Here is a 17,156-nt window from a genome sequence, read left to right as displayed (position 1 = left end):
ATTTCAACCTTTTGAATTTTCAAGGTCTCGACAAGCTCCATGAGTTTGAGCACATGAGGGCTAACCTTTTGGCCCTCTTTGAAGTCGAGATCAAAGAATGCCGCGGCCGCCTCATATTGGACGATCCGCGGAGTTTGTGAAAACATGGTGTAACACCCCCGTTTATTTAAGGGCCTGAACTAGGACTCCTCAGATAAATGACGGTGTTACCATCTCGGTTTCCCGAGGTAGTGAATAACAAAGTACAACAATACCAAAGTACTTTAAATTAAAACTTAATGATTACATGTTATTACAATTATCCCACTAAACTAATATAAGATAAATACAACTCGTAGCGGAAAATAAATTAGGTGATAACTTCTACTATGTGGTCTAAACTTCTAGGTAGATTGGCCAAGTCCTCACGCATCCCATAGCTCCCAAGTCAGCTAATCTTTAGTACCTGTCAAATCTGCTCCCCATTATGGTTCATCACAGGTGTTCACGAATACACAGGGTCAACCACGAGGTTGAGTAGGGAAAACAATGAAACAATAAATATGATATGCATGCTCCTCCGTCACCTCCATCTCCATCTCAACACATATCTCATATCTCATACCCCGGACAACCCAGCCATACCGATCCCCGGTAGACTATATATATCGACCGAAGTCGATCTGCCAGCTCAACAGCTGAGGACACCAGGGCAAGTCCTGCAGAACCCGCCTGGGCCTTATCACAACATCACCTCGTATCTCAACATCGTCACCACCACATCATCCTCCAACTCCAATGCATATGAAATGCTCAACAGTAATTAATGCAATACAATATGTATATAATTCACTGAACTGATAAATCATAAAGTCATGCCAGTTACCCGATGTTGTGATATCATACTCAATACGATCAAATCAGTCAATCACCTTTCCGAATATAAATGATAACGTAAATCAACAACCAGGAATCAAGTCAACACAATTCAACAATGACGATAATAAGACAAGTGTATTTCCCTACCTCAAGTGCCAGCAAATCCAATTAAGCGATTAAGCGGTCAATGGACAGATGCCCAATAATATATCATCACGAAATCGCTCTCTGAAAGATAAATAATGATAACAATTACTTCACTATTCCCGTTCCCAAGATAGAGGGTTATTAATGATAGAACTTCCTAAAAATGGAAACTTTCCCGATATAGTAATTTTCTATTTCAACAAACCCGATTCAAAACCCGACTTGAATTATTTAACTGACTCGGAAATTAAATTGGATAATTAATATGATAATTAAATGGATTATAAGATTAAAGAATCCGAATCAAACATTGAACAACTCAACAATCCCGACTCAAACCCGTCTCTACTTATTTTAATGTACTCGGGAATTAACTCAAATAAATTATTTAGAAGACTCGGGGATTAATTAATAAATTAAGAATATGACCCATAACGAAATATAACGATTGAATTACGAAAACCCGCTCCAAAAACCAAAACAGCCCGTCATCCACACACCCCCCTTCACACGCACTCACGCACCACCACACACCACCTCACCACCGTGTCAACCACCAGGTCAGTCCCCCACTTCAACACCACCACCAAGGACCACCCCCACGACGGTCGACTCTCGCCGGCGAGTCAGACCGTGGCCTTCTTTTGGCCTGGTTCCACGCCGTGCCTCACCAACACCCACTGTTTCTCTCCTTTCCTCCACCGCAACCAACACCCTATCCCTGCCTCACCACCACCGTACTGCTCACCGTCATCCCACGAACCCAGACACCGTGGCACCACCATTTCGACCTCCCCCGAGTCCACGGTGGTGCCACCCCAACACAGCCTCTCTAACTCGCCTGAAACCCGCATCTTAAACCCGTTTCTACCACCCCTGTCGCTGCCGCCTTTTACTGTCATTATCACCGCTCAAAACCACCCTAACCACCACCACTCCACTCGTCCCTTACCACCCATTACACTTACCCCGACATCAACCACCCATATCCCCTCTCTAAGACACGACACTACAACCAACAACCCACGACATTCATATAAAACAGAGGAAGGAATTGCTCTTACCATTTTTCTGCCACCATAACAGCCACCACGGCCGCCTAAGGACGTCGACGACCACCCCTAGCCCTTCCTTGCTGCACCGTGACCACCCATGCTCTCTCTCTCTCTCTCTCGTTTTGCGTGAAAGCCGAGTTTGAAGCTGGTGAAGAAGGGTGGCGTGAAAGAGGGAGGCGGGTTGAGGGAGGTTAGGGTAAAATTAGGTTTAGGCTTTAGGGTTAGGGTTAAATTGGGTTAGGGTTATTGGGCTGGACATGTTATTGGGCCAACTCAAATGGGTCGATGATTAATTGTTTAGCTCACCTTTCGAATTATATATAAAACCGACTCAATTAACTTAGCTCGATACGACGCGAGTTAAATAAAGTAACTTAACATAATTATCGACTCAACAATTTGCCCGACTCAATTAGTAATATAATATGATAAAATGTATAATAAATAATATTATATGATATCCATTTAATTTATTATATAAAATACGGGGTATTACAGTCTTCCCCCCTTAAAATGAACTTCGTCCCGAAGTTCGCTCCCATACTCAAACAACAGAAAGGTATTGTATATTGTGCTTACGGGCGTCACGCAATTCTAACACGGTTAACACACTTTTGACTCATCGATTAAACGTAACAAATACGGAATGTTACATTCTGCCCTCCTAAAAATAAACTTCGTCCCGAAGTTTAACTCATCTTTTTCTTAATCCAATTAACTACTACTAATAACTACCTGCGAACACCAATGTATAACAACTAAATTATTCATCTGAGAACACCGTCATCTTCCTTCTAAATTCCGATCTCAAACTCAAGTAACTCAATAACCATGGTCTCACTGGACCGCAACGTAACTCGGCACAAAGGCCCCACAACTCAATACTAGTGGCCAATCTAAATCTCAATATCAATAGTTTAACTACACTCTTCTTTTACACATCAACCAACTAACAGAAGCATGAATAAAACATATAGAACTCATTTGCATAGATACCCCACAACGAAACATCTACTTGGTCAAAACTACCATCTACAAACAAGTGCAACATAAACATTAAGATTTTACAATCCTACCCGACTAGAAACATGGTTACGTCCTCGTAACCTCTTTTCAATTTTCATATACCTATACAACAAAATCATTATCAACCACATGTGACAGGAAAGAATACATGATAAGGGATTGCGCATCAACGTTAAGGTCGAAACGAGGTTTTATTAAGGAATTAACTGATTGTCAACAAGTAGCATTTATTACTAGCTCATGCTTAACTTAAAAACACAACATCAAACTAAAAGAACAACAAGAAAGGAACCAAGGTTTACACGGTTTCACAACTAAACAAATTTGATGATCAATTATAGACTATGAACGAGCGAGAGCAAAATCAACAAAACAATTTAAGAACTTCTCACATTTGTAAACATATCACAGAAATAGATCTACCACTACTATCTATCACAATCACAGGATCTTATTGACACGTCCATTCCACCCTTTACTCACTCACTGGTTTAGGTCACGAATTAGGTCGATGAATTTAAGCAATCAACAACATACCCACAATTCATACTTTAAATTATAAAAATTGTTTGCACGATATCAATTCTGAAAACATGTTTCCCAATAAAAGTAACTACATATGATCTATGACAACGACAACATTACTTCCATATCACACCTATGTTTCACATTTTAGCAACCATATCATTCAATTGTGTCCAAAGAACTTAGTATAATTCATTCTCAAAGAAAACAAGAGATATTGTATAAATAGTTTAAACATATACATTTGCCATCATATACTTTGTAGAACACTAGCTATGATAAGAGATTAGCAACTTGAACAACTTCTCTGATTTGCATGATTGAATAATTAGGCAACTCGTAGGCTCAATTAAATGTAACTATAATGACTATCATTTAAACCAATGCATATCATGTGAATCATCAAAAGAGTTATCCCATTATAATTGCCAACATAGTTATCATGACGATTTTTATTGTAATATAATTGATAGTAACGACTCGAGAATATAGATATGCCAATTGTCATGTTATATCAAACAGTTTCCTTTATATCACACCCATACAATTGCAAGAATCACTTTAGCATTTTATGACAATATAATAACGAACATATGCAATAAGGAATAACAACATTGTTTATTATCATGTTATAGTTTTAGGTCCAACTGAAATAATTTAAAGTGATGAAGGTAATAAATATAACTATTGGCACACAACTCATATGAAAGACATTAGAACTTAGATGCATCCTTCATGTGTGTACATTTGGACATACTCATTACTTTCATCCATGTGTAAACATTTAGACATAATTATTATAATTATTCATGCGAGTATATTAGAACAATCAAATTAACTTTTAACGCCATCAACTTTACCAAGATATGAGGACATAGTTTTATATTATATATATATTCGACCACCTTGCAAATATGATGAACATACTAGAGATATTACAACATGCCAAACATACATAAAATATGCAACAACTGGACTCGTATAAAATATTTCACCCTTGATTAAGAATCAATTTAAGCTATCCAATTTTACTCACGCTATCATGCCAACAATGTTATCAACTAGACTTTAATTTTATCGCCTGTTAAGATACATAACTACTGAACATGCGTGCTACTATCATCATATAAAACATTATAAGATCACATTAATAAGGCTCATGAAATAACCAAACAATTATATGAAAAATCACATAGTACGCACATTTTACAAGTCATGATTCGCGTTGTAACTTCTAAAAATCACAAATAAATAACCGTCCAACGAATACTTGAGTTAGATTACTTTTTATAACATACCGAGAGTTAAAAACACAGGGGAAAAAGAATTATGTCTAAAGCACAAGAATTTCATTTTTAAAGCATTTTACAACTCAGTTGTTCCAAATAAGTATGTGACGGCAATTGGTTCGAAACTTGGGCCAGATTTCAAAACGTACCATTTAATATAGAAGCATCAAGAATTTTCGTGGCTTAACAATTTGAAAACATATGCGAATCTTCTGATCGATGGAGTTAGAATTATGCAAAAATTATCAATACAATTTAAATGAGGATTTTTACAAGATCATTGGTCAAAACATCACTGCACAGGAACTTCCTGACCACAGCCCACTAAAATATTTATTACTTCTAATCCGTATATCATATAAGCATGAAACCAACGCCAAATGAACACTAACTCACGAGGCTAACTCTCATAAAATTTTCATCCATAGGAAATTAACAGAAAAGAAATGACAGCAAGATCAATTACAGAGTAAAATCAAACAAAACGGATTTCAACACTAAATCATTCATTTTCCATGTTCCAAGCTCTTACAACCATACTATCAATACTAACTCATCCTAACTTAAATCTCACACTTTTGTATTTACGTAAACATCTATCCCATAGAAGTCCCTTCGCCTCCCGACCTACCCCTTACATCTAATCACGATTGCTACGATTAGAAACAAGCAATTCAATGGTGTCTCTCATTACTATCACGATACTATACTAGCATGGCTTTGGGATCATATAACCACATATTACCAGACATAATAGCACTATCAACACGTCATTAACATCCATCCAGATAAATATCATAATTTCAGCACTAGGTCTCAAGGTATACATCCACTCGCTTATATCCAAGGTTTTCCTTCTAACTATCCCATTCACTCGTTTTCTCTTGGGTTGCCTGGTTCAAAACTGAGAGGGCAAAAGAGCACGCATTAAGGGCGCCTTCTTAACCGCACTGTGAGCTCCTAACAGTTTATTCCCAGGGGTTCATTTTATTTAGACACATCCTACGTTCATTGGGTTCATTGGTTTAGGCCTGAGGATCGTTCGCTCTGATACCACTTTGTAACACCCCCGTTTATTTAAGGGCCTGAACTAGGACTCCTCAGATAAATGACGGTGTTACCATCTCGGTTTCCCGAGGTAGTGAATAACAAAGTACAACAATACCAAAGTACTTTAAATTAAAACTTAATGATTACATGTTATTACAATTATCCCACTAAACTAATATAAGATAAATACAACTCGTAGCGGAAAATAAATTAGGTGATAACTTCTACTATGTGGTCTAAACTTCTAGGTAGATTGGCCAAGTCCTCACGCATCCCATAGCTCCCAAGTCGCTAATCTTTAGTACCATCAAATCTGCTCCCATTATGGTTCATCACAAGTGTTCACGAATACACAGGGTCAACCACGAGGTTGAGTAGGGAAAACAATGAAACAATAAATATGATATGCATGCTCCTCCGTCACCTCCATCTCCATCTCAACACATATCTCATATCTCATACCCCGGACAACCCAAATGCCATACCGATCCCGGTAGACTATATATATCGACCAAGTCGATCCGCCACCAACAAACGAGGACACCAGGGCAAGTCCTGCAGAACCCGCCTGGGCCTTATCACAACATCACCTCGTATCTCAACATCGTCACCACCACATCATCCTCCAACTCCAATGCATATGAAATGCTCAACAGTAATTAATGCAATACAATATGTATATAATTCACCGAATCGATAAATCATAAAGTCATGCCGCTTACCCGATGTTGTGATATCATACTCAATACGATCAAATCAGTCAATCACCTTTCCGAATATAAATGATAACGTAAATCAACAACCAGGAATCAAGTCAACACAATTCAACAATGACGATAATAAGACAAGTGTATTTCCCTACCTCAAGTGCCAAAGAAATCCAATTAAGCGATTAAGCGGTCAATGGACAGATGCCCAATAATATATCATCACGAAATCGCTCTCTGAAAGATAAATAATGATAACAATTACTTCACTATTCCCGTTCCCAAGATAGAGGGTTATTAATGATAGAACTTCCTAAAAATGGAAACTTCCCGATATAGTAATTTTCTATTTCAACAAACCCGATTCAAAACCCGACTTGAATTATTTAACTGACTCGGAAATTAAATTGGATAATTAATATGATAATTAAATGGATTATAAGATTAAAGAATCCGAATCAAACATTGAACAACTCAACAATCCCGACTCAAACCCGTCTCTACTTATTTTAATGTACTCGGGAATTAACTCAAATAAATTATTTAGAAGACTCGGGGATTAATTAATAAATTAAGAATATGACCCATAACGAAATATAACGATTGAATTACGAAAACCCGCTCCAAAAACCAAAACAGCCCGTCATCCACACACCCCCCTTCACACGCACTCACGCACCACCACACACCACCTCACCACCGTGTCAACCACCAGGTCAGTCCCCCACTTCAACACCACCACCAAGGACCACCCCCACGACGGTCGACTCTCGCCGCGAGTCGACCGTGGCCTTCTTTTGGCCTGGTTCCACGCCGTGCCTCACCAACACCCACTGCTTCTCTCCTTTCCTCCACCGCAACCAACACCCTATCCCCGCCTCACCACCACCGTCTCGCTCACCGTCATCCCACGAACCCAGACACCGTGGCACCACCATTTCGACCTCCCCGAGTCCACGGTGGTGCCACCCCAACACAAACCTCTCTAACTCGCCCTTTGAAACCCGCATCTTAAACCCGTTTCTACCACCCCTGTCGCTGCCCGCCGCCTTTTACTGTCATTATCACCGCTCAAAACCACCCTAACCACCACCACTCCACTCGTCCCTTACCACCCATTACACTTACCCCGACATCAACCACCCATATCCCCTCTCTAAGACACGACACTACAACCAACAACCCACGACATTCATATAAAACAGAGGAAGGAATTGCTCTTACCATTTTTCGCCACCATAACACCACCACGGCCGCCTAAGGACGTCGACGACCACCCCTAGCCCTTCCTTGCTGCACCGTGACCACCCATGCTCTCTCTCTCTCTCTCGTTTTGCGTGAAAGCCGAGTTTGAAGCTGGTGAAGAAGGGTGGCGTGAAAGAGGGAGGCGGGTTGAGGGAGGTTAGGGTAAAATTAGGTTTAGGCTTTAGGGTTAGGGTTAAATTGGGTTAGGGTTATTGGGCTGGACATGTTATTGGGCCAACTCAAATGGGTCGATGATTAATTGTTTAGCTCACCTTTCGAATTATATATAAAACCGACTCAATTAACTTAGCTCGATACGACGCGAGTTAAATAAAGTAACTTAACATAATTATCGACTCAACAATTTGCCCGACTCAATTAGTAATATAATATGATAAAATGTATAATAAATAATATTATATGATATCCATTTAATTTATTATATAAAATACGGGGTATTACAGTCTTCCCCCCCTTAAAATGAACTTCGTCCCGAAGTTCGCTCCCATACTCAAACAACAGAAAGGTATTGTATATTGTGCTTACGGGCGTCACGCAATTCTAACACGGTTAACACACTTTTGACTCATCGATTAAACGTAACAAATACGGAATGTTACACATGGTCACAAGTTTGGAGTAAATCTCATTAGCATTGCCCATTTTAAAAGCTCTCCTTTGGAGGTCCGCCTCCATCGCAAATATTAAGACATTTTTCATTGCGGCGGACTCCTTTTGGTAAGCCTCATATGCTTCCCTAGTGGCCGCGGTGGACCTAGTGGAGGGTTCGGGTGGAGAGGCCTCGGTGAGGTAACGAAGCTTGTCGTCACCTTCGGCGGCTAATTTGAGTTGGGCATCCCAATCGGAGAAATTTGACCCATTCTTTTCAAGTTTACATCGATCCATAAAGGATCGGAGCCAAGATGAAGTAGCGAGAGGTGTAGCATTAGGAGTTGGTGTTGGTGTTGCCATTTGTTATGAAAAAGAAGTGGTCTACAAAACAAAATATAAGGAGTAAAACAATTGTCGTTTTAATATTACTCGTAAAAATGTATGATTTAAACAAGTTTTATGCATTTTTCTAGTGACCTCTACCCAACTAGATAAATGATTCCAAGACCCAAATTCATATCAACTTAGGCACGGGGTAGCCGATGCAACCTTTATCAATATAACTCGGTAGATTAACCTTTTAATCGATTCTACTTTTAGAACTCTTGGTCGATAAAATTACTCTAATATTTATCTATAGCCCAAAACACATCAACAAGGGCACGAGGTAGCCGATGCAACCCTTATTAATAACTTTTGTTGAGTTCAATCCAAATTTCGAATAAATGTGTCCATTATCCAAACCCACATCAACTTGGGCACGGGGTAGCCGATACATCCCTTATCAACATGAATTCGGTGGATTGACATTCATCACCCACTTCCCCTACGTAACAAGGTTTGTACCCCGGGGTAGCCGAGTGCACTCCCTCGCGAAATAGGTTTTCATGGTTTCTACTATTTGGTAAGGCTATGTCTCAATTAATTGTTTTAGCGAGAGGTCATGCCAATTTATTATCTATCACATTTTAAGTGAAATAAAGCGGTGAACTACGATAATTTTAATTGACACGGTCGATAAACTCGATAAAATAAGAATGCATGTTTTAGTTATGGCGATTTAGCGATGCATGTGACATAAAATAAAATGCAAGCATAAAAATAAATAAATCCTAGTATGGCCTTTCCTAAAATAGAAAAACTATTTAACTATTACATATTCGGAAACCAACTCCATTGGTCCCTTGAACTTCGGTTGTGGCACGCATCTCGAGGTAACACCGTCTTTATGTATCGCCATTCTTGAAGAAATCCGTCTTTGGGAACTCCGGAATGAATAAAAAAAATACATAATAAATTACATAATTTCCTATTATACATTTGTAACTAAAATAAAATAAATCTATTAAATTACAAAACGGTGATACGAGATCACAATAAAAATTACAACCGAATCGATATTCCCATACATTTCGGGAAATACCAATTAAAATCTAAGGCCATACTAAGTAAAATTACATAATTCAAAAATTACATAAATTAAAATTATGACAATCATTAAGAAAAATGCAGCATTATATTATGTATAAACATGCTCAATTTTATGCTAAATCGCCTTTAATTAGCCAATATCGTATATTACTCGGTTTTTACGGATTTGCGTGATTTCAACATTTTATAATCACAAAATACATAAACTCATATTTATGCATAAGTTAATTACCCTAACCTCTTAGGACTCAAAATTTAGTCTTCACTAATAATTTGACCATAATTAACCCATATTTTATAAAATTGTTCATAAATGGACCAAAAATTACAAAAATAAGCCATAAACTTCAAATAAATCACAAAATTTCAAATAAATTTGAAATTTAAAATTTAAATTCATGAACATTCTGGAAAAATTCCATGACACTCATAATGTTCTAAATCTTAGGTTAAAAATTTCGAAATTTTTCCGGAAAAACAATGTTGCGGTTTATCGATTTTTAATAAAATAATCATAAAAACATGGAAAAATTATTTTCATTAACTTTTCAATTTTAGATCTGAAACAGATAATAAAATGCAACATTAGACGTTTTTCCTAAGTCATAGATTATGTTTTATTAATTTTGCACTAATAATGTCACTATTTATGCTATTTTTCTTCAAAAATCCATAAATCATGCAAAAAGACTTCTTTATAGCCAATTATTTTACACACATCTTGTAAAATTTCATGTGACAACATATTAATTTTCTATGACCAGATTCGAAATTTAACTCATATTAACCTATTTTTCACCTAAATCCGAATTTAATAATGAAAAATTCATTTTTCGAGCATAACAAGTCCAAAATTTATGAAAATTTACAGGTTATCTCAAAATAATATATTTGACAACATATCCAAAAATCAATGAAAAATTCGAAGTATAGCTAATTTTAGACCAAAAATGACATTTTTACTCATAAAATCATATTTAAATGCCATTATTGTAAAATATGAACAATAAAAATCCGAAAAATTAACCAAAATATCCTAAAACATTTTAGGACCAGAAATATTAGCATGCATGGATTAATTTCGTGATATCTCATAATAACACAAATTTTACAAGTTTTATATGTTATTCTAATAACTCGGAAAAACTTTTAACCAATTTGCATGCAAACAACCGTGGCTCTGATACCGATTGAAGGAAATGTAAATCTTTATACATACTAACATACTCATATATGTCGAAATTAATTTGTCATAAAATTAAATGTGGATTTTATGGATGCAAACAATATTAAAATAGAGGAGAAATCATGTCCTTACATTGATGATCTCGGTTTAATGGGCACAAGAGAGATCACCTTTATCTCTTGTTCTTGAGCTTTCCCTTATGGAAGAACAAAGATCCAAGTATAGGATCTCTCCTTAGGATTAATACCCAAAGCTTTCTCTTAATTTAATTAATATTACAAGAACTAGTATAATATTAATTAGTAGAAAATTGACCCAAAATTATTATAAACACTTAACAATTTCGGTTTAATGGAGAAGAATAAGGGAGCTTTTTATCTCTCTAGAAATCTTAAATTTTGGATAATAGTTTGAATGAATGATACAGTAACTAAAACTAAGTAGTGTATATTAGAAAATATAAGACAAAACCCTTCCCTTTCTCTCTTGGAAAACCGGGTGGGTGGAGGTCTTTAGGGGAGCCAATACATGCCCATATTTGTCTTCACAAGGTTAATAGGGTTGCATGGCTACTCTTGCTTTTTAATCATTATGTTTACCACTAAATAAAACAATTAATTAGCTTAAACCTCTCTTATTATTTCGGTCCATTTGATACTATGAAATCCATATTATTTTTGTCAATTGTCAATATGTCACATGTCACATGTCACATAAATTTGTTATGTATTTTTAACATATTAAAAATCAACGTATTATCAAAAATACGTCACATACAAAAATCGACTTAGTAATATCATAATTACTTGTACCAAAAATTTTACCAATTTATAAATCACAACAGTTTGTATTTATAACAATTCATTCAAATTTAATTGTTACATTAAACAATTATTTCATTCGAGTAATGATACAATTCAATTACTCAGACCGTATCTTATTTAATCACATTTCAATTTGATACGTAAATTTTACTTCAAAAATCGTCCGTCAATTTTCAAGTAATTTAATTAACTCGCAACATTATACGATTAATTAAATAATCAATTAAGAGTGTTGCCCTATAGGTATGACCTAGGGGGTCAACTGATCACCACCGTCGCACGAGAGTAATGTCAAACTCTAGTCTGCCAATCATTACCGATATATGTTGACCAGTTGACAGTAACAAAATTACTTCCCAATTGTATTCTTTATAATGAGATTTAAACATGTGATCATCATGATCAACAGTCGTGATCGCATTATTGTCGGAGGACACATATTCCAACACCTATACCCCTAAAGGTACTTTTGTTGATCGATCCGCCATTTGAAGAGTGATGTTGGTGCATTTGAGCTCTCCCATCCCTAGCCTCTTACATACCGAGTATGGCATGACACTTGCACTTGCTCCAAGGTCACACAATGCTTTGTTGAATGTAGTGTCGCCAATGGTACATGGAATAGAAAAACTTCCCGGATCTTTGAGCTTTGGAGGGGAACTTTCTTGAAGAATAACACTACTCACTTTGGTAAAGGCAATAGTCTCTAGCTTTCGGATGGATTTCTTCTTGGTAAGAATATCTTTCATTTATTTTGTATAAGCCGGAACATGATTGATCAAAAGAGCCTATTGTGATTAGACTTCCATTCCCAAGTCGACAAGCTAAGCCTAAGCTTGATGACCAACTTGGAAAGTTCATTCTTCTTCTTTGAAACTTCATTGGAGGTAGGATCTACCTCCTTAGAGTTCTCCACAACTACTTGCGTGTGAATAACATCCACAATATCTTCCTCAATTGGCCTCTTCGGCCCCTCATATCTTGTACCACTTCTCAAATGGATGGCACTAACCGTCTCATGTCTTGGGGGATTACCTTGAGGTGGTAATTGCCCCTTTTGTCTTTGAGAGCTAGAAGATGCAAATTGAGTCAATTGAGTTTCTAACATTTTGGTGTGGGCAAGAATGTTGTTTATGGTGATCTCTTTAGCTTGGCTATCTTTTTGCATTTGGGTGAAAAATTCTTGTTGGTTCTTTTGCATTTGGAGGACCGCTTTTTGAACATCAAAGCTTTGGTCATTTGGTTGGTTGTAAGAAGGTTGATTTTGGTAACCTTGGCTTTGGTTGAAAAAGGGTCCTTGAGATTGGTTTCTCATTGGAGGTGGGGTGTATGTTTGTTGGGGGTTTTGACATTTTGGCTCTTGTATGAAAGATTTGGATGGAATTTGGTATTCTCATTGTAGTAGTTAGAATAAGGGGCACCACTCTTGTATGCTTAGAAAGCATTGACTTGTTCACTTGTTCCCCTAAATTTGCTTCGATCATGTCCCAAGGTTCCACAACTTTCACATACTCCACTTAGGATTGAGGATGATGTCACCATAGCATTAACATGTTGTTTGGGTGATTTGGAGGCTTCATCAAGCTTAGCCATGGCCTTCTTAAACTTCAAATTGATGGTGTCAATATGAGCACTTAGTTGAGCACCCAATTGAGTGATGGAATCTACCTCATTCTTTCCTCCTCTTATGGCCTTTCGAGGCCTACTATATTGGGAATTATGAACCTCCATCTCTTCGATTTTGGCCCATGTTTGATTGTCATCAACTTCGGTAAACATCCCATTGGATCCCATATTAAGAATATTGCGGGAGTCTTCATGTAGGCCATTCCAAAATTGTTGCACAAGGAACCACTCACTAAGTCCATGGTGTGGACAAGAACGACAAGTGTCCTTAAATCTCTCTCATGCTTCATATAATGATTCCTCATCCCTTTGCTTGAACTCGGTGATTTGGGCCCTCAACATATTAGTCTTCTCCGGAGGGTAGAATTTCTTGTAGAAGGCAAGTGATAACTTCTACCATGAATCAATACCAAGTGTAGCCTTGTCTAGGCTCTTCAACCATTACTTTGCAGTACCGATCAAAGAGAAAGGAAACAATACCCATCGGATTTGGTCTTGAGTAACTCCGGTTTGAGAAATTGCATCACAATAGTCACAAAAAGTCTCCATATGTGAATGCGGGTCTTCACTAGGCATCCCTACAAATTGACTTCTCTCAACTAATTGTATGAATGCGGATTTGGCAAAGAAATTACCGGTTAAATGTGGTGGTGTAGGAGTACCGTTTGGTAGGTTCTCCTCGGTTGGTACGGAATGTGATGAAAATTTAGGCATTGTAGGTTGATTTTGTGGTGGGTTTTGAACTGGGGTATCCTCTCCTTCTCTTGCAAAAGGGTTGGCAAACTCAATGTTATTTGGTTGAATGTCCACAATCTCTCCAATACCTACAACTCTTGAATTACCTTTAGCAACTCTTCTATTGTTGGTTAAGGTCCTTTCAATCTCAAAATCAATAGGTAATAAATTACCTTGTGATCTCCTTGTCATGCAAAATATCAAACAACTCGAAAACAATTAGAACAACCTTGAGGATATTAACTTCCCCAAGGTAAAGAAAGACACAACTAAAAACAATTAATGAAAATCAAATCAATTTAACACAGTCTCCGGCAACGGCGCCATTTTTGGCTCGGTTAAAACTCGTCGTCAAAAGCTACCAACCAAAACGTTATTTATAATTCACAAACTACTCTTAGCAAAGAGGTAAGTAAAGGTCGGATCCCAAAGGACGGGTATTGATGTAGGATTTTCAATTGTAAGTAGCTATGTCTAAGGGTGTCACAAATTGGGTTGAGATGAGATGTAGTCTAAACTAATCAACAAGATGAACGTAAATTAATGAAAACAAAGTAAAGCAAATAAAGGGGTTTTTAAACAATTGATTAAAGGCACTAGGGTGTCATGGGTTCATAGAGGATTCATGGGAGTAGATTATACAAACATGTTCTCAATTAGATGCAAACACTTATTGTTGTGATGGGATCGAGTTAGTGTATGTCTTACAATCCCTAGGAAGATTTGGGTCCCGGAGCCGAGTCGTCTAGAGTGTACAACACCGAAAAGTCGACTTAATTCTTCCTATTCAACTCTATGCATGGTCTAATGAGGCTCGAGTTGGTTTATATCTTACAAGCCTCATTGAAAAGATAAGGGATGATCAAAAAATACAAGGATTCATAGGCTCACATTTCATCAAACATAACATGTGCATAGGTTGAAATCACAACAAGCAAGCAAATTAATTATGAAAATATATTAGATTAAGCATAGATCAATCCCCATATTTGTTTCCCCTAATTCCCCCATTAACCCTGGCTAGAGAAACTACTCACTCATGATCAAGTTTAGCATGCTAATAAGGTTGTCAATCATACTAACAAAGCAAAACATGATGAATAAAGTAAAGTGATTAGCAATAATTAAACAAGGGTAAGAAGGAATTATACCTATGGAGATGATCCAAATAATAAAGCAAAGAATAATAGAAGTACTTGATGATTGATGGAAGATTGTCAATCCTCCAAATAAATCCAAATAATCTTCTAATTACCCAAATAAAAGGAAGAACAATTGAGAGATTAATGAAAGATTAAGATGTGATTAATGTTGAGAAATGTATTATAACTAAATTAAGATTAATTTAAGAGAGGATTAAGAATTGATTAAACTACTATTAAGAATTGATTATAACTTGTTAATTGTTTATAATCTAGGTAGTACAAAGGGGTATTTATACTAAAATTAAGTACAAGGATTAGGGTTACTAAGAGCTTAAATGACTATTAAGACCCTAATAAAACTTGAGGAAATGCAACTCACAAGGGACATGCGCGGATCGTCTCTGCTAGTCCCACTATGATCCGCTCGTCCTGTGCTGAGGCACGAGCTGTTCTGTAAGAAGATCCCCTCAGATCAGGGAGGTGACGCTCGGATCATAGCTCTTCAATCCGCTCGTCCTGGGATCAAGCCGCTCGGATCCTGGCACTTTGGTACGCTCGGATCATGCTCGGGCCGCTCGGATCCTTGGACAGAGTTGTTCCCTTGTTTGGCTACTTAACAATCCGCAAGGATCGTGTTGAGGATGCAAGGATCTTTTCATCATTGCCCATTTTACTTTATTTATCTACTTAGGCCTCTAGTGTCGGTCTTCTCTTTGATGCTTGGTCATTAGATGCGATCCATTTATCTCCATTTTGCCTCATAAATGCAAGGTTAGCCATCCTCTCCTACCAAGGACACAAAACCTCAAAGAATATGCAAAATGGGAAACTAAAGATAATAAATTACCCAAATATGTGCTAGAAAGCATGGGAACGAGATTAATTCGGGGACTAAACGTGCTCAAATATGAGTCACATCACGTAGTCACCCAAGTACGAAAACAATACCGATGAAGGTATGTTATGTTTTATTTTTTAGTTGTTTAAAAAATAAAAATTTTTAATTGTTTATAATGTTAATTGTTTTATAATTGTCTATAAATTGTTAATTGTTTTTATTGTTTAATTGTTAAAAAAAAAAAATTGTTTCTCGATGTAGGTGACAGAGCTCCCCTTCAGCTCAATTTTGACCCTATATCCCACATTGGGGGTTTCATTTATGAGGAGTTCGTGCCGATCTCGATCAAAGATTGTTTTTTAGGTGCATTTGACCCTGATGGGGATGGTCATTGTCGTTTTTGGGTAATGTGACATGCTAAAACAGGAAATAAAAGAATCTACTTCGAGATGCAAAACCTACTTTTGGAGAGCTGAAAGACAATGTCTATGTCAAAGTTTACTATGGTCGGCTAAACAATACTTGTAGACAGTTTAAATGGACTCACCGTATAGGATGTCAAAAACCAAACAAATGGGATGGAAGGTTTGGATTTATTTCGTTTTGCTACATTGTTCAACTGGACCATATGTTTGGTGACAATGTCATATCTATTAGATGGCACACACATTTGGTCCGGTTCTTCAACATATCTTCCTTTTCGAGCTGCTCCCAGTGTCCGTGCCCTGAATGGTATTCTATGGATTCTTTTTACAGGTAATCATTTTGTGCAATTACGCGTCGATGATAAGTGTGCCATGCCTCCGATACACGGTCGTTGGTCGTCACTTCGCGATGACGACATTGACCGTTATGAA

General features: G+C 37.2%; 1 long non-coding RNA gene and 1 other non-coding gene across 2 annotated transcripts; one reads left to right on the top strand and one right to left on the bottom strand.

Annotated features, from left to right (window-relative positions):
- Positions 1-300: 300 nt before the first annotated feature.
- On the bottom strand, positions 301-2,201 carry LOC141652323 (uncharacterized). Its single transcript, XR_012547143.1, has 3 exons — positions 2,070-2,201; positions 1,006-1,086; positions 301-454 (listed from the first exon to the last, which is right to left on the bottom strand). It is a non-coding gene; the product is annotated as an uncharacterized LOC141652323 (long non-coding RNA).
- An 11,615-nt stretch (positions 2,202-13,816) lies between these two features.
- On the top strand, positions 13,817-13,923 carry LOC141654074 (small nucleolar RNA R71). The gene has a single exon (XR_012547652.1). It is a non-coding gene; the product is annotated as a small nucleolar RNA R71 (small nucleolar RNA).
- The last annotated feature ends 3,233 nt before the right edge of the window (positions 13,924-17,156 follow it).

The sequence above is a fragment of the Silene latifolia genome, chromosome 4 (genome assembly GCF_048544455.1).
Source record: "Silene latifolia isolate original U9 population chromosome 4, ASM4854445v1, whole genome shotgun sequence".
Taxonomy (NCBI): Eukaryota; Viridiplantae; Streptophyta; class Magnoliopsida; order Caryophyllales; family Caryophyllaceae; genus Silene; species Silene latifolia.
The sequence above is the reverse complement of the archived record's forward strand: the minus strand, read 5'-3'. Positions and strand labels throughout refer to the sequence as shown.